Source organism: Python bivittatus, unplaced genomic scaffold, assembly GCF_059951505.1.
Source record: "Python bivittatus isolate LINGU-HERP-01145 unplaced genomic scaffold, Pbiv_v1 ctg000480_np1212, whole genome shotgun sequence".
In the NCBI taxonomy this organism is placed as follows: domain Eukaryota; kingdom Metazoa; phylum Chordata; class Lepidosauria; order Squamata; family Pythonidae; genus Python; species Python bivittatus.
In genome coordinates, this window is record NW_028277075.1 from 95,132,434 (window position 1) to 95,151,340 (window position 18,907).

Genomic DNA, 18,907 nt, shown 5'->3' on the forward strand with positions numbered 1-18,907 from the left:
CTCTATTCTTAAGTCCCCATCTTAAGTCCCCACCTGGTAACATGACCTGGAGCAGAGCACGTGCAGCCTACCGTATGCTTCTCAGGCTATCCCGGAATACAAATGCCTTCTATAGCCACTGCTGGTAAATGGTCTGGGAAGAAGCCCTGCTATGCATGTTTTCCCCATCTTGTTGGATTGTGCAGTACAAGGACAACCCATGGAGAAATCTCCTGAGTCACTGCTAGGGAATCTTGTCTGTTTGTAAAAATATTCTTACAAATTTTGTTGCTGTACTGTCGGGCCAGATGTCATAGATTGCAAAATCATGGAGGAGAATGAGTACATCCTGACTAATCATGCATTAGTAGTACTCTAATCAAGGGTGCTCTCTCTGTGTATGTGTGTGTATGTGTAGTTTTGATTCCATTAGATTTCAACTGATTGTTGAAATGCTGGGATTATTTTATTGGCTGAATTCTATACTTTTGATTCTGAACAAGGTGCTATATGGGATACATCCAGGTTCTCATCCAGGTACCACTGAATTTGGCAGATATATCTCTTGAAGTCTCATCCTGAGTCCTGAATATGTACAAACCAGACTGGATTGGATCCCTGCTTTAAAACCAGTGGCAAAGCATATGATCAAAAGAAAAGCTTGTTTTGCACTTTCACGTACTTTACATGTATATGAGGGACTTAGTCCATCTGAATTTTTGTTAGTAGCGTCATCCCCATAATCAATTAATCTGAGGTTATTTCTGATTGAAGTTAATATTATCATGGGCATATTGTGTTCAAATATAAATGTCAGATAAGGTACATTTTACAGATTTGAGCCTTTGTGATTTTCCAGGTTCTTTGTTGTTCGTAGCTTTGTAGAGCTTGCCATTTTTGCACTGTTTGTGGGTGAAAAAAAAAAAAGCAGAGAGAGAAGTAGGGGATAAAAGAAGATTATTTATTAGGTGTTTGAAGGCAATAGCTTTTAATGATTGGAAGAGAAATGGCACCCACTCAAAAAGAGCAAAATAAGTCAACAGAATCCAGAGTTATATACAAAAATATACTCACACACAAGCAGAACAGCTGAGCTGAACTGAAACAACAAAGAGGGATCTCATGTTAACATTTTGGGGGATTTTCAGTTTTCAGATCAAATCTGAGCAGGTGTTTCAAGACGTGGTGAGCTCTGATCTTATCTTTTATTGTGCACACAAAACAGATTGATATAGCTAAAAAAGAAAAAAAGAAGAAAAATCAAAGCGTGGGTGTGCATACTTCAGATATACTGACTTTAGTTACAGACAAAACTCAGTGGCTGAATTTTATTTCCAATTTCGTGTTCTTATCCCTAAGATTTCTATTTCAAATATTGTGTGTGTAGCCATAGGCCATTATAGCAAGTTTACTCCAAGCAATAGATTTCCCATCCTCTTAATGATCTTAGTTAACATTTTTTTCTGGAATTGCCATCCTTTGTTCACTTATTTTTTGCAAAGCTTCCAGACAACTTCATTGTTAGATGAGTGAACTTCAGGGTTTTTGTGTTTAGCTCTTACACAATTCTTGGACTTGATTACTAATAATACTTTTGTAATAAAATCAAATGTAATAGTAGCCTCTCCAGGGTAGGCAGGCAAAGTGTTCCTACAGCTTTTCAGAGTTCCTGTTGTTTTAATTAAACCCTGTTTGCAGGTTTAGCTCCTTTATTTCTACCTGTTAATCCCTATTTGGGGAAATAGGTGTCTAGCCTGTTCATGTTTTACTGAAACAAAAAGAAAATTAAAAAGAAATAAGAGAATATCAGTAAATCAAATGTTGCATGTCTATGCCAACAGCATCTGACAGTGTGGCAGTTCAGAAAGGCAACTCAATGGGCAAGTAATAATAAATGAATTACCCATAGAGCAATTAATTCATCACTTAATCCCTCCTCGGTGATCAACAGTGACTAATAAAATGAGCTAAATTTGCAAGCAACAATCATTTGTCCATGACTTTTATGAAATGCAGCTTTCTCATGAAGAAACTTTGTAGTAAGAACTGATAGCACAGAAGGCTCTCCTGAATGTTACAGCGATATTACTGCTATAAGTGCCTGTAGGTGCCAATTCTGTTCAACACTAAATCTGGAATAGGAGTTTCTCAGCAGCATTAAAGGACTTGTGGTAGAAGCAATCAATGTTGTTAATTACTAGCTTCAGTGGAAGCTCTTTCACCTCATTCCAGACAAAGGATATGAAGAACTCTGCTTAGTAGAAGACAAGGGCAAATCCCCTGCTTTTCAGAGATATGGACAGATTTGCAAATTTCCAACCTCCTTTCAAAAACTCAGCAGATAAATGCATCATGCTACTCCCTCTCTGGGTGAGCTAAGTTATACAAATCACAAAGGGGAGTAAGAAATAAGGCATGAGATAGGAAAAAGTATTGCTAAATCTAGTTGATCCCAACATTATTCACTGTATCTATTCATACCTTTCTATGGTTGCATAGGAACTTTGCTTCTACAGTATCATATCCATGTACCACTTGATACATTGCCTTTTCTTCTTTAAACTTCTCAGCTCTCTTTTTTTCAGAATTTCATCAACTCTACTCAACCACAATTTGCTTGGTCTTCCCCTTCTTCTTGACCTATCCCTTCTTCCTCACATATTTGTTTTGCAATCCTCCTGTATCTGTCCCCTCTCTGAAATAATTCCAGAACTGCCTTCTGCACAAATAAAATTTGGCAAGTTTGGGAAAGAGGTGTATTCTCAATGGAGCTGTAGGATTAATCGCCCATGATGGGTGCATCTGGAAAATAACAGGCGTATAAGCCTGACCTTTGTCTGGAACTTTTCGTTTTTCACATGTCTCTGTCAAATGTCAGGTCTGTGCCTTTCTCACTGATTTCAGATATGTTTCACCAGGATTTTATGCTGTGAATCATCCTCCTCCATGCCAACCATCTGTTTTGTCTGCCCCCTCAGTGTCTGAAATTAGATGATGGAGGGAAGGGCAGGGCTGGCTTTTCAAGTGCATCCATTAATGTTTGTGGAGGAAATCCTGGTGGCAGATTTTCCACTTGAAATCTTGGGCTGCTAAAGCTGGCAAAGAGAAGAATTGGAAAAGAGGGAATAGTAGAAAAAAAAAGGTAGGAAGAAGAAACGAAGGGAAGGGTAGGAGAGAGGGAGGGGCTGTGGAGAAATGAAAAAAGTTGATAATCTAGAGAAACAGTAACATTGTAATGGAAAAAGAATGACAGGAAATTAAGGGGGTAGAATTACCTACTTATAGCTAATTGTCCTGGTTGCTACTATAGGAATAATTGGCTATTACACATTGCTATAAACCCAAATTCATATCATTCAACACCACCCATCCTAACCAAATAGCACCTCTGTAGTTGAAGAAATATTTTTCCTGGCCTCCTTCACTCTGATCTGGCTACCAACAGCTGTCTTGGACAGTATGGAATGGGCATCTGCAGAACTAGTTGAGTCATACATCTGACATTCACATTTTGGAAGTTCAACTGCAAAAAGCAAAGGAAGGCAACAAGCTTCCAAATATGGGCAAAGACATGTCTGTGGGTTTGGGAAAGAATAGTGCCAAAATACCATGGAACCCTGCAAACAATCAGTGGCTATTTTGCTTTGTCATGATCTGGACTCATTTGCAATAGGAAATCGTTACTGTCAGAGCGAGTTCAAACATAAAAGCTATTTTCATTATCATATTTGCATAGAAAAGAAGCTGTAGCCATCCATGGATAATTCCACACTTACTCAAGTTCATCTCAGTAATCACAACAGTGGGTTTTCCCCAGAACCACAAGAAGGAATTGCTTCAGAAAACAAGACAGCTCAGATCATATATAACATTTTTCTGATAGGAGGGAATCTAATACTGTACTCCAGATATTATTTTATGAAAGGAGACAAGTTTAGGTTGTTATTTTTATATATTTGACATAGCCCAGAATGTAAATGCCACGTGAATACCTGCTTGTCTATGTGTGTGTAACGAAGAGAAAGACTGAAAACAACTTAATTCATCATTAGGAACAGTTTTAAAATTGGAACGATAATGGAAGCAACATTCTTCTGCCTTTTTAAAACAAAAGGGTCTCCTTTTGAAGTTAGCCAATGATCATGTGATTTGGAAAAGACCACACTGCTTGGATCTGAACATATGCTATGCTGATACATTATGACAACCTAGGTTCTTGGGAAGAACTCAGTGCGAATGAAGGCCAACATCAGCTAAAGAACTGGCAGCTGTGATTTCACATTGTTGTGTAAATAATAATAATAATAATAATAATAATAATAATAATAATAATAATAATAATAGTAGAAAAATATTGAAATTGTTCGCCACCCACAGTCACTTGGATTGAGATGGGCAGCTATAGAAATTGAATGAATGAATGAATGAATGAATCCAGTGCTTAGATTTGATGGCCTTTCTCAGTGTTATATAAAACAAATGTCCAGAAACTGTGACCTACATTGACAGATGAGTGTCCCATATCTTGACAGCAGGTTCCACTGCATATCTCTTTAACATGAAAGTGCCATTTGGCCAAGATGAAAAGCTACCCTATGATGCTACAATTGCATCTGTCCATTTGGTAACAGGCTTTTAAACATTACAGTAGTGCTGTGGGTTGAGCATATATAGTGGCTGAGGAGGTATTGGAGTTGATAACCTTTTCTTTTATCTCAGCTTAGAAATAAGAGCTTTACAACACATGGCAAAAATGCCATGTTTAGCATTGGTGGCTCCTTCAGTAAGCTCCCAAAAATGGCACAGTAGGAGCACTGATTGTGTGTTACTACCAGCCTCTGCTGACCTGAGAGACTAATTCCCATCATCTCCCCCACTAAGCTTCTGTTTTCCAACAAGCCCTGGAAATGGATTTTCAAACTACTTTGCATGAAAGTGTCCTGAATAGTAACCAAACTGGTTTGGTTCTCCATTGGACTTGCGGTGTGGTAAGATTTCCAGAATTTCCCAGTTACTTCTGATGAGTCCATTGTCAGTTAACCCGATAGAAAAGATTTACAAAACTTGACATCTTTGTAGGCCACACTGAATTAAAACATCCTCCCACATCTACTCAAAGTTACCCTATGGAGTAAGGTTGTAGAGGGTTAGAGTCGGATACTGCCCTAAAATTAAATTTACTTGAAAAGCAATAATTTGCAAATACTGCTTTTTCCCCTGCAATAGCCTTTACACACAAGCTTTGTAATGTCCAAAGTGAAAGTGATGATGAAAGTGAAAGTGGGCGAAAGTACATATTTTTTCAAACAGCTTTCCTTAGCTCTCCAGATGTGGCAACCAACTCCCAGAATTCACTCACAGCATAGCTGTTGTTAAGAATTCTGGGAGATGAAATCGTAACCCATGTGGGGTATCCTGATGCAGGATACAGCTCACTGATTTTAATCCACAAAATGCAACTTCATATTGACAATGATTAGCAACATCCTACAATTGCAAATAATTTTGGACTTTTTAGGTTGAGTTTACTTGACATATTCATCATTCAATTAATATCAAATTATGGATTTTTATTATAAATAGAAGGATGCACTAGATTTTGCCTGAATTCTTGTTTTCAACTAGATTTGGCTAGCTACAAAATAAGATACTGAGTTTCTCAGAAGACTAGCACTTTTATGTTATATGTAGGTCAATGACAATATTGGTCAATATTGTGAACTTTCTGTTATCTTCAAAGGTCCTATGTGTTCTGTTTTTCCAAAACATATATTTTAGGAGTATATTTAAATCTGGTTTATATTCCAAAGTGGTCCCAAATGTCTTATATTTTGTGAAATAAATACTACTACCTAAATGGGTCTATAGATAAGAAAAGCATCAATAATAAATTGAAGAAAATGAAATATCCAGCAAGTAAAATGCCTTGTACCCCTATACTGCATTTACATTACCCAACAAATAAGCAGTGATTTTCTTTTTTGTCTGTTTGTTTATTAATGGTGCGTGGTTTGTTATAATTAGTATATCAATTCCCTATTAACTGGACAAAGAAGAGGAAGAAAAAGATGCACTGGAGTCTTGTTGGATGTTTCTAACCCCACCAAGTTGTCTAAGAAATTTTTATTTATTGATTTGATTTGATTTGATTTGTATAGATGCTCATCTCCAGCCAGACACTCTGGAGGGTGAACAATCATAAAAACAATTAAAACAGTCAAAACACAACACCCTAAATAAACAAACAAACAAGCAAACAAACAAACCAGCCTAGAGATATTATGATCCATTGGGGTCAATATAGCCAGGAAACAGGGCCATTCACACACTCAGGCCCAACCTGGGCATGTTTCAACCCCTTAAAAGCCAACATGGTCTGGGCCATCCCAATCTCAGGAGGGAGGATTTTCCAGAGGGCAGGCACTAGGGCAGAAAAGGCACATCTCCTGGTAGAATGATGTCATCCACATTTTCCAGAACAGTTAGAAGTTTCAGGAACAAGGCATTTCAGTGTTCGGTTCCCTTTGGAAGGAAATGAAACACTGATATGTAGTACTGGATTTGTTTTGCAATCAGTAGAATACACACCCAGATGAACAGCTTGATCAGTGAACCTCCAGATTTAACTAGTCCATGAGATTCCATTGTGCTTCAGAAGCACCTGAACGCCAACATAAAGAGTCCTGCTAGGTCAGGTCAAAAGCACATCAAGTCTAGTACTTTATTTTCCATAGTGGCCCAGCCCCATGCTTCTGGGAAACACCAAGCAGAACCTGAAGGCAATCACTGAGCTTTCTAGGTCCTGTTCTCTTGTGTCTGGCATTCAGGAGTAAACTGCCTCTGAACACCAAGACTTAATTTAGCTATCATTGACAAGAAACATTGATCAAGCTATTCCTTATGAACTTGTCTGCTCCTCTTTTAAAAGCGGTATCGGCAGCTTTTCCTAGCATGAACGCAAAGTATCAGGGAAAACCGCACATGCTGAATTACTAGCTGTCATACAACTGATAGAAGCATGGTGGTCAAGCTGGGGAACATTAATAAACATGTGGCAGCCCTAGCCGTGCCATATAGAACAGGGATGAAGAACCTGTGGCTTTCCAGATGTTGCTAAACTGCAACTCCCAGAAGTATCAACCAGCACAGATGACATTGAGGAATGTTGGGAATTGTAGTTTAGCAACATCTGGCAAGTCACAGTTCCCAAGGCAAAACATAAATGAACAAACCAGACAACAACAACAACAAATCAATGCCTCTTACTTTAATATCTTAAGGAATAATAAAGAATAAACTTAGTCAACTACTTCTCTGCCTGATTTTCTGTACAATCTAATTTGTTCATTGGACTTGGGGTGTTTCAGTGAAACTGTTCTAGCAACTGACACTAAAAAAAAGAAAAAGAAAAGAAAAGAAAAGATAAAAGCAAATGCTGTAAGCACAACACACCAAAAAGTCTGGCTTGCTTTAATGCTTTGCTAGCCTTTTGTTAATAGGCCCACAGGGTGCAGTGAGTCAATAATAACCCAATAAAATCAATAACAATAAACAAGAGTCAGTGTTCTAATAAAAAAATGTGCAATTTAAAGCAGCTGTTTCTGTGTTGCACACCCACAGCAGCCTGATGGTAGGAGTTCCTTTGTTTTTCTGTAAGGCAGGGTGATTCTTTCCTCAAATGTTGTAGCTGTATGAACAATATACAAAAATGACCCTGAATAAGATTTGGGGAGAGTTATTGCTTTTTTTAAAATGATCTAGTGGATTTTTAACAATGTTTGCATGCTTGTTTTGCAGAATATGTTAAACTTTTAGAGGGTCAGTTCTCACTTCACTATCAGTGGTTAGTTTACTGGACAAAAAAGTAATTGGGAGCTCACAATAACTAGTTAAAGCAGACAAGTGGTAAGATCATAACCCATCTCTACACATATCAGTGTAATACTCAAAGACCAGGAGCAGCAACTTTAGCTACATCAAGTGAGCACTGAATTGATAGTTGGGAACTGCTAGAAAACAATGATACAAAACTTAAAAAGTAAGTGAATATAAATAGACATATATATGAATGGCAAGTAGTATGTGTAAATCTAAGACATATAACAAGGAATAAGAATGAAATATAGATGATAAAAGTACAGGGGGAAAGGTACAATAATAATAGAATAAAATAACATAAAATACACGTAAGTAAATGAATCAGAATCTTCAGCTACAGGTAAGACGAATAGTATATATGGAGGCACAAAACTGGGCGACCTGGGAAAATATACTTGGGTTCTTACCACATAAGAGAAGCAACAAATGCAGGTTGCACTCTCTGCCCAGGAATGTCTGCTAGATCTTAAAGGTAATGATGGAGGGGATTCTATATCAGTTGCACCCTCACTATTGCTAATAGAAAATGTGATTTTACTGTCACCTCACTATTCCATCTCACATAAGAAAACCAAGAGGAGCAGCTGGAGAAAGTAATATGACATTTCTTGGGACACCCCAATACTAAATGATGAACTATAGTTCAAGACATCCTTGTTTCATTTCCTGTTTTGATTTTAGACAGCACCAGTTCAAAAGCCCTAAGAGACGGTCTTTTATTTTCTCTGCTGAATAAGGCAGTTTTCTTCACAGGAAGAGGTCATCCCTTTTCATAACAGAGGTTTGCAAGAAGGACAACACGTCCTTCTAATGAGGAAGTTCTCCTCATCTCACTATCTCATGGCAAGAATTCATGACACCTAGTAAAAAAAAAAAGATAAATGGGAAGCTATTCACTGCACTGAGAGCTACCTTCCAGGTTTACTACCTTGTAACTTAGGAGTGACAGGCTCACTGAGGCAGAAAGGAAACTTTATGTTGGTACTTGGCCAACACAGACCTCTGCCAGACATGGGCCCCAGGAGATAAAAGCCTTGTTCAAAAGGCAGGAAAAGGTCAACCCCCACAGGTGGCAAACTGACTGGTGCAACAGTAGAAGGTGAGGCTATAAGATAAGAAAGGAACTGCGCTTAATGCACATGCTATTCCATACATCACAGTCATCATAATTAAACACTGTTTTTTGCTAAGTCCCTTTCCAGGTGAAGGGCCTTTCCTGCAGAAATTATTCTGTTTGAGGAACTTTTGCTTGCACTCTTCAGGTGTTAATTGAGGTCCTGAAGAGCCTTGCTCCAGCCTTTGGAGGATTCCCTACATTCCATTGTTGCTCCCAAGTTGATGTCCTACTGACTGAAGTCTAAATACAGCTGTCAGGACTATGCTGCAAAGCTTAGATTAATGAAGCCATTCCTTTTAGCTAGAACCATGAGCATATCTGCTCAGAGACCCTGTTGGCCCACAAGGTGCTGTGGATCATTGGAACTAACCCATGCTTTCTCATTACCCCTTCACACATTGGTAGATGAAACCTTGATCCAGGCTATTATCTAGGTTTATTGTTACATAATGATAATGATTACAGAGGTGTACTGGACAGATGGAGAAATAGACATTAAGTTTTGGGGGAATTAAAGAAGGGTTAAAATATTAAGTAATTATGCCCACATTTATATAGTCTTGGTAGGTGGGTAAAGGACATGTGATATGCATCACGGTGAGGTTTCACATATGAACTAATAGGCGCCTGCATTAATAATGCAATCAAATTTGCCATTGAAAGCCCCATGCTTTCTGGAGCAGAAAATCACAAACCTGTATTCCGGGCAGCTTCGTGTAGATGTTCATTTCCTTTGGTATGCTACAGATTAAAAAAAAAAAAAAAACCCTTAGGAAAAATCCTAACAGAAGCCAAAAAAAAAAAATAAAAAAAATCTGAACATTCAGTAGATTTACTCCAAAATGTGACCATATTGCAGAGTGCAAACACGAGGAAATCACTGTAGGTTATAATAACCTTTCTGCTTTTACTAAAAATCCTTTCAGTAAGGAAGAGGTGTGCTTGACTCTGCTCCTCGCTACTCAAAACAAAAGAGAATTGCATCAAAAATGCAAACAGAGATAACACACCAACATGCTTTCATTTACAAAAGACTTGTATGCAATCCTGACAATCTTTCCAAGATGTTTATATCACCACAGGGATAAAAAGCTGTTTGGGGCATATTTATAGATGCATGAGATGCATGCTTCCGATTGGAGAGAAAGACAGTTACGTGCTTATGAGATGAATTACATCGATGTCTGTTATAAATCCCTAACATAGCTCATGAGATCAATTAAGATGTTCAAGCAACTACAAAAAGGATGATTGAGGCAAATGGTAACATCAGGATGACCATATGGTAGGGGAAGCTAGAACTGTTTAGGCATAAAACAAGAGCCATCAGAATTCCACCAACAGCCATGCTGAGAACAAGCAAGAATGGAGAAAATAAGGTAGCCAAGAGTAACACAAGGGTAGAACAGCATGGGAGGGAAGCTGATAGACACAAAATAATAACAGGGAAGCATAATTCCTTCTTTCCTGCATGAACTCAGAAGGAGAGGTAAATTGTAGCGGTCAGCAGTTTCCAAAGTCTGCAATGATTTAACCACAGTTTGGTCAAGAAAACATAAGAAAGGGTGATATTTTAACACAGAAACTAACTAATCATATTGATATCCACATCTTCATATGTTTGAATGATTATGATAAAGTCACAGCAAGTTCAAACATGAATCGTAAAAATTCCCCCCCCCCCAAAAAAGCTCCAATTACCTGCCCAATCTCACTGGATTTTTAAATGTTCAGATTTATATCCTGGTCGGTCTTCAAGGATTCAAGAAAGTTGAATGAAGAAGCATTCTATCCTCCATTTTTCCCCATCCCCCATAAGGACAACCCAATCAGGTAGACTGGGCTGAAATATTGTGATTGGCCATCATCCACTGAGTTTCTGTACCTAAGGCTAGGCTTGAACTTAGGTCTCTCCAGTCTTAGAGCAGGATCTTAACCACTATACCATCTAGATGCTGCCTTTGCAGTTCTTTCTCCTGCCCTGCCTTCTCTGCTTACTCATTTTACACTACTGATTTGCTGATTGAAAAGATTTTCTTGGCAAACATGCCACTGGATTCTTAAGCTTCATTTCTTTAGCTGCAGTTTAGGATGTGCTGCGAATATCTGGGGGGAAAGAAAATACAGTATGCTGTGCTTTGGGATCTTGTCAGGACCACATACTAAGTGCAGCCTTTTCAAATAATTTCATGGATATAGATGAATCAGTACAGTGAGCCAAAGTGAGGAGTAGTGAAAAATTGGAACATTGATTCTTTAGGTTGAAAAGAGCCACCATGATAATATATGTCCCAATGTTAAATTTAAGGATCCCTCTATTTTAGTTAAATACATAAAAAAAATATATCCAGGTGAACTTTTTTGGTAGAACATCTACAATAAAAAAGAACCCAATCTTGGAGATTTTATGAAAAGCCAACTTGAAAAAATTATATAGTTCATATTTAGTTAACTGTTAACTTAGTCATATTTAGACAAAGCATATTTATATGTTTGCCCCAGCTCCTGTTTTTCTTTAAGTCCCTGGTTGGAGGCATTTTATTCTGATAACTTCCCTGGACAGCTTTCAGTCTTCTGCATCTCCCAGTAATGTTTAAGAAAAGGCCAGATGCAGTGTGCAGTTTTCAATTAAATCTCAATGTCCATTGTAATTGTATCCCAGAGTTTGGTGCCATGTCTTGCAAAACTTGGTGCCTGTTTACTTTATATATTACTCTTTCACCTAATAAGCTCATAAGGAATTTCCATTTCATGTTCAAAGTCAGAAGCAGGTCCACAGGGTATGTCTTCCTGTGAACATCTGGATTAGCTCCTTCCATCCTAGCCCAAATTCCCCTCTTTAGATCAGGAGCACAGAGTTTCAGAATGAAAGCAAATACTTTGATCATGTGTTCATGCCTCGTATCCTCAGTTCTGAAATAGTTATCTCTCACATAAGGCAATCATCTGCTAGCAGGAATAGTTATAGTTTTCTCTGTCATGCAGTTAGGGGAAAAATTAATTGCCTAGTCCATGGAAAGATTTAAGACACTTGTGCTCCAGATTGCCCGTTGCATCACATTACTGTAAGTCATCAACTCTGCAGGAAACAGTGGCCTGTACTCAACTTACCTCACATGGGGTTGCACTATCAGGTGATAACAGCACCATTAACTCATGTCACCACTGCATTAAGCCTAAAAGGGCTTTCATTTGCTATGGTTCTTCGAAGCAGCCAAATTGCACCAGTTAATTGAGCCTCACCTTTCACAGCAATCCATGCCTACTAAGAAAAGAAAAGAAAAAAAAATCCTGCACAGTGAAATGGCCACATTTTGACATTCTAGCTATAGTATCAATCATGAAGTGTGAAGGGTTAGTGCCAGTCTCTGTTTCTATCAGAAAGTCTTCATGTCTCAGAAGTCCACATCCACTAATCTTTAGATATGACTTTAAATGCAATATTCCAGAATGGAATGTTGCAAGCTTCTAGGGAGACCTAAACCCCAAAGGCCTTATGACATACTGTACAAAATTTTAGGGGAGAGATATTGGTTCAACAATTCCTCCTAATTCCTCTATGGGAAGAGAAATTATCCAACCAATTCTCAAGGGCAGGGACTCCTTGGTTTCAGCTATGGCACCACTATTAAAAAGTAGCTCAGTGGAGGAGTTATCTTCTGATGTCTGCTCTTGGAATTTAAATGAAACATAGGAAGCCAGGGAGGCTGTAGACTTCTGGGAGAAATGGCAAATTTGGCAAGCTCCACTACAGAATTTTGCAGCAGTCAGTTTCATTTCCTGAAATTTATCAGATAAGACATACTGTACATAACAAGTTTTGGGGTCAGCTAGTCAATCTGCCTAAAAGGGGGACAATGTTTTCTTGGGATGAATCCCTGTAGTAATAATTTATTCCTCTCGTTTATATGCCATCAGAATCCAGAGACACCTAGTGGTTTGCAGTGATAAAAATATAAAGCAACACAGATATGAACAGTGTAAAAATATACAATAACAGATCAAATCAACTGTCACCATAATTTTAACTATCAGTTAGCATCTGTCAGAATAAAGCAACATCAGTTTTCAAAGACCCTGCAGGAAAACTCCATGTAGGCATCTTTTGAAAATGAAGTCAAGGTTGTCATTGAGATAATCGTGACTAATGAAGAGGGAGGTTACTTCTTAGGGTAAGGGGCATGACAAAACAGCACCATCCCTGGACCCCCACTGACCTGACTTCTTAGAGAGTCAGCATACACAGTTTTCCTATCCAGGACAAGCATACTGGATAGGCTGGTCCTACCTGGAGAAGGTGATCCTACATGTACCTAGGGGGCAATCCATTTAGGATTTTAAAGGTCAGAAACAACACTTGGAATTGTATCTGGAAGAATACTGGCAGCTTAAAAACTATTCTTATGTAATCACCCTGCTTAATTCATAGCATTTCAGAGGGGAGTTCAGAGGATAAAAATCTTCAATTTGTAATTCTTCTAAGTTTCCCTATATTTTTATAGGAAAGAAGGAAGGACAGAAGGAAGGACGGAAGGAAGGATGGATGGAAGGAAGGATGGAAGGAAGGACTTACAGTGTTAGAGCTTGGACCCATCAATTTGGAATGATGCTTACTTCCTGTAGAAGTGGGTATAAAAATACAGTTCTAAAATGCTAATTCAGGATTAAATCCTTTAAAATTGTTTAAATTCAATATAACTTGTATAAGTTGGTTTGTTTCATATTATAGTATTAATAACTTTACATATACTATACAATTCTGTAAGAATGAAGATGTTCACCAGTTTCTTCTGCAGCAGGAGCACACAATCTCTTTCAGATGAAAATCACACTTGGTTTTTGAATAACCACCTGGGAACAACACTCCAGAAAATGGATGTTTTCAGACTAAATTAAAACTAAATTTGATTCCAATTTAATTCAATTTAAATTCTATTAAGTTTATAGTTAATATTATTACTTCTGTGGTTAATAAATATTCTCTTCTGTTATATGAAAAATGGTGTGGTAACCATTTTGAGGTTCAGGAACAGCTCTAGACAGCCTGAGACTACAGACTACAAATTCTATCCAGGAATGGAGAGTAAATCCCAATTTTTAATTTGAGTTTCTGGGGTGATCTACTCATGCAGATACACCACTTGACTACTCTACAGCTGATGCCTAACTTTGGCAAAGGAATGTGTAAGCTGTTTCATTCAAGCGTCCTACCTTTGAAGTGAGGTGAACATCTACCACTGTAGTGCAAGAATTAAATTGTCTGATAACTGAACATCAGGTGAGAATCACTTGATAAATATTCATCCATGAACCAATCTCATTTCGGAAAATGACAACTGGTGGGGGAGAGTTTCCTTAACAGATTCACTGGCCACATATCTTAGAGCAGGAGAGCTTCATATAAAGCTCTTCTGCCCTTGGCTTATTTGTGAAGATTCTTTGAGGATGCTTTGATGCAGAATCCATTAAACAAGGTTACAGAGTTTCCCAGTTCAGTCCTCCCACTCAGTATGGGCACACGAGTGAAGATAAGCTGGTATATTTATAACTGCTACTAGGCTTTTGACTAGGACATATTTTAGTAACTCCTGAATTGAATTACCTTGTTGCTTCCTTCTCTCTCTCAGCAAGCCTGCTCAACATTGCTGGGTGGGAAGGGATTGTAGCACTCTGTGTCTGTGCATTTGTGACTATATGAGGGGGGCATAGGAAAGAATGGATGCCTGATCATGTGCACATACGTGTAAGTGGAAACTCCTGGTGACCTATATTGTCCATGGTATTAGGAAAATTGCCCATTTAGGCATTTGGTTGGCTGCTGTGGGAAAAGAACTTCTCTGATATAATTTTGCATGGCTGGTTAGGTTGTTTTCTTGAAAAATACAAACAAAAAATACAAACAAATACTTTAGAGTATCACAGGGTCCTGTTTGAGTAACTGAACAAGTTCTGTGTTTCTGCATTTGCTGGGGTGGGGACCTACATTTTTCTTGAAAGAGGATTTTATATAATTATTTATACATGTGTATGCACACACACACACACACACACACACAAAATGCAGTGTATGCACATGTCCATGAACTACTGATATTCATCTAATTAATTGCCTGGTCAATGAAGGTTGAAGATGCCCTGCATTATAGTTTTAAGTTGGCTTTTACAACAATCCTAGCTATTATAAAGCTCCCCCCCCCACCTTTAAAATAAAAACTGACAGTAGGACTTGGAGGGAAATGCCATTTGTGTGCGGATCTCGGTTCTTGCAAAAGTGCTAGAGGGTCTTCCTTGTCCCATATGGCATAGATCAAATGTACAGGGACAACAGAGCCCAGGGGCTGGATGCTTCTACCAATCGCTGGGGCTGAGTTCCAAATATCAGATTATGCAAAGACTCAAGAGGAACAGGCAATATGCAACCATATATATCCATGCTGTTTGGCCCAGTCATTTCTCTTCTTATTAATCAACTTGACATCTTACAATTATCTCCTTGTTGCAAACGTCAATTTCTGCCTTTGTAGTCAGGCTGGGCCAATGCTTTGGCTCTCCAGCTTCCCCAGAAAAACAAGCAATAGCCAAATGGGCTAAAATGTAAAGATATATAGAATTTATCAAGGTTTCAGTTGGTGGAGGTCAGGCTCACTGATGTAAAGAGTTGCTCGTTTTGACATAGGGTCTAGCAAATCTGGATGCATCTATCTAAACAACTTACATTCTTACTTAATCAATTTGGTCACATGAATGGATCTGACCAAGACCATAAATGATAAGACAGAAATGATGCTTGATCCTTTGCAATTTAAGCATGGTTGATGGAAGGGCAGCTATCATAACTGCATGCTACGCGAGGCATAACAGGCCATTCTGCTTTCTGGAAAGCTTAACTTGAAGATAAGCCATCTACCTACTGAAGCAGATATTGGCCCTGTCCTCCCACTTAAACCACTCATTTGTACTCCAAAAGATGCACCAGCTGCTTTCTCATTCCTTTCCATTTCAGTGCAGACTTTGTGGGACTCACCTGTGGAGAGAACGAGTAGAGTGCACTTTCAGATCAACAGCACACTCCAGCAACTGGCTACACACTACCTGAGTAATCCTTTAAAAGGAAGAAAGGGGCAGCAGCAGCAGCATTTTTCAATCTTTAGGGCAAACAACATGTTTTTAGTACAGAGAGCAGCAACAGTAGAGGGGGCAGCACCACTACAGGGAGCAGCAATAACCAACGGGGTCTCCTGGAGCTGCCTGTTCATAGAACAAGTATGATTTGCTATCATGTTTTTGCAAACATCAGATGTCAGTTTCTCCGTATCAGCCACATCCCTGTTCTTGTTTTCAACAAGACCTCCTGTCCCTGCAGTGGTTATAGACTCTGCTTTCCAAGAGACATCATCTCCGGAAGAGTTTCCAGAAGCCTGCATTTAGTAAGAAGAACTGAAGCAACTCTAACTGCTCATAGTGAGCCATTTGAAATAGCTGGAGTATGCCATCTCCACAGTAGGGACCCAGTCACTCCTGATTCATTTTTGTTCTTGGGTCCAGTGTCACAGTTATTTAAAAATGAACAATTCTCAGAAATACTCATATCCACACAGATAGCATTCTGCCCAGCATTTTATTACTAAAGCAGCTGAAATGCTGCTAAGTGTACCTGGCTGCAGGGAGAAGGGGTACCCTTGAAGTTCAAGGGAACTGAAATCTCTTTTTTCATTCACCCCAGTCTGGCATGGCTTCATAACAAAGATCATAGCAATGTTCTGTTGTCAAGGAAGGACCATTAAGAAGAGAACTGTATGAAATGTGGGGATCAGATGGAGGGTATCTTCAGGTCCCAAGAAAAAGCCTGAATCAATGTAATCAGGGAAGACTACAGTATTTTAAACTTTGGGTGAGACTACAGCTCAGTGGCAGAATATGGAGAAGATCTAACTATGTGATCATGAAGGGCTGAAACTGACCTGTTGGACATAATCAATCAATGTATATGAATTAAAAGTTTTGTGGCTGTTGACAGAACAGGGCTGGACAAGTTTCTGATCATTCAGAATGTCCACATCTAGAAGTTGCACAAACCTTACTGCTTAGTTCCAAAATCCAGAAAAAGGCAGGCTGCTATATAAAGGACAGAATCACTAGCCTGCATGTGCCATTAAAGGGCTCTGCTTAGAGGACAATGGTTTATTTCTGGGTCTATAATATAGATCCTATCAGCATCAGTTTTCCTTACATGCTTGCCAAGTTTCATGCCCCAGTTGACATTTTACTTATTTAAAACTTTTTTTATTCTTTTCATCCCAACAGAATGTGAGAAAGAAATTATGTAAGGGGGCTTGGAATTCTGTCTGTCCATTTGTCTAGCAGTTAGCAGAATAATTTTCCAAAAACTGGACAGAACTGGACCAAATTTGGTATGTATGTGGAGTGGGTACGTTTGTGGAAGGTCAGCCACAGAAATATCAAATCTGAAAATGAGCCAGATCAGGCCAGGAGTTACGGAGGAAAAAAAAACCCTCCACCCACCCACCCCTGCCCATGCCGTTATGCATCCTATGGGAGAGGCTATGGCTTGAAATGCTGCTGACTGCTCCATTCTAAACCCTCTTCCTCCTGGTCGCATGACCCAGAGCAGAGCTATAATTAAGGGTTTGGAAAGAATTACAGAAGGTGTGCTCTGTAAGCTTCTACTTCCTTGCTTTTAAATGGGAAGCTAGAATGCTGCAAAACAAAGGGCCAATCTCCAATGTCATCTTTTATTTACAAAAGAGCATCAGAGAGACCCCACAAGTATTCCTGGAAAAGAGCAATCGATATTAGGTGGCTGCATTTCAGTGCTTCCTGCATGTCCAAAGCCTTGGTGATTAGAAACCATCCAAGGAAGCTGAAGGGGCTGGCAGAGAACATCTCATTAGTTTGCCTTTTATGGATTTTGTGACCATGGCAGTCATTTTGTGAGGTGCGGCTGACCGAAAATGTTTGTTTTATTTGAAAGCCGATCATATACTACACTGAAGGAGCTGTCTATATAAAAGGCTACCTAGCCCAATCCAATCGAGAGATTAAAAAAAAAAAAGATGAAAACATACAAGATGAACAACCTTGAAAGTGCCAATCAAGAATTAACACCTTGACAGTCAACTGAGTGCCCATGCATCCATACTCTTCCCCACTATGGTGAATTTTATCACATTTCTGTTGTAATAACAATTTCCAAAGGTTTAACTAAAACACCAAATTCTCTGTAAATGCATATTCTAAGTACCGTATTTTTCTGACTATAAGACGATACTTTTTTCTAAAATCCTTACCCTAAAAATTGAAGGGCATCTTATTCAAGGAAGTAAGTCGAGGAGAGAACCGCGCGGTGGCAAAACTGCCCATACTTTGTTTCTGCAGAGAGCCCATACTTTGTTTCTGCTAGCCTCCAATCACGAGTGAAATAGCTTGTCTCCCAAACAGACTTCCTCCAATCACGAGCCTGATGTAACTGACATCAGCTGATGCTGAACAAACCAATTAGAGGAAGGCTGTTTGCAGAGACAAGCTATCGGCAGTTTCACTCGTGCTTGAATGTAATCAGTTATGCAAAAGAGCCTGGAAATAGAGCTGCAGAGAGACGGTTTGGGGCTCTTCCCACCGAGTATATCAGGTAAATGTTAACTAATTACTAAATAAAAATGTGTTCTGCACTATCTTTAAAATATTGATTTTTTAATTTTGGGTTGGAAAAGTGGGGGTCGTCTTGTACATGGGGGCATCTTATTGTCGGAAAAATACGGTAGCTGGTATATTTTCTGCTTTGTACACCCTACTTTTGCCTGTCAAGAGAGCAAAGGCCTGTCTCTGGCCAGTTCGTTGAAGCATCCAAGTTGCAGGTCACCTTTAGCCCTCTGCACTAGAGGTGGCAAACCTATGGCTTTCCAGCTTTTGGTG

General features: G+C 38.9%; 1 long non-coding RNA gene across 1 annotated transcript; it reads right to left on the minus strand.

Moving 5' to 3' along the window:
* Nucleotides 1-955: 955 nt before the first annotated feature.
* Nucleotides 956-12,218, minus strand: LOC112541850 (uncharacterized). Its single transcript, XR_003085780.2, has 3 exons — nt 12,086-12,218; nt 9,670-9,715; nt 956-1,214 (listed from the first exon to the last, which is right to left on the minus strand). It is a non-coding gene; the product is annotated as an uncharacterized LOC112541850 (long non-coding RNA).
* Between the last annotated feature and the right edge of the window lie 6,689 nt (nt 12,219-18,907).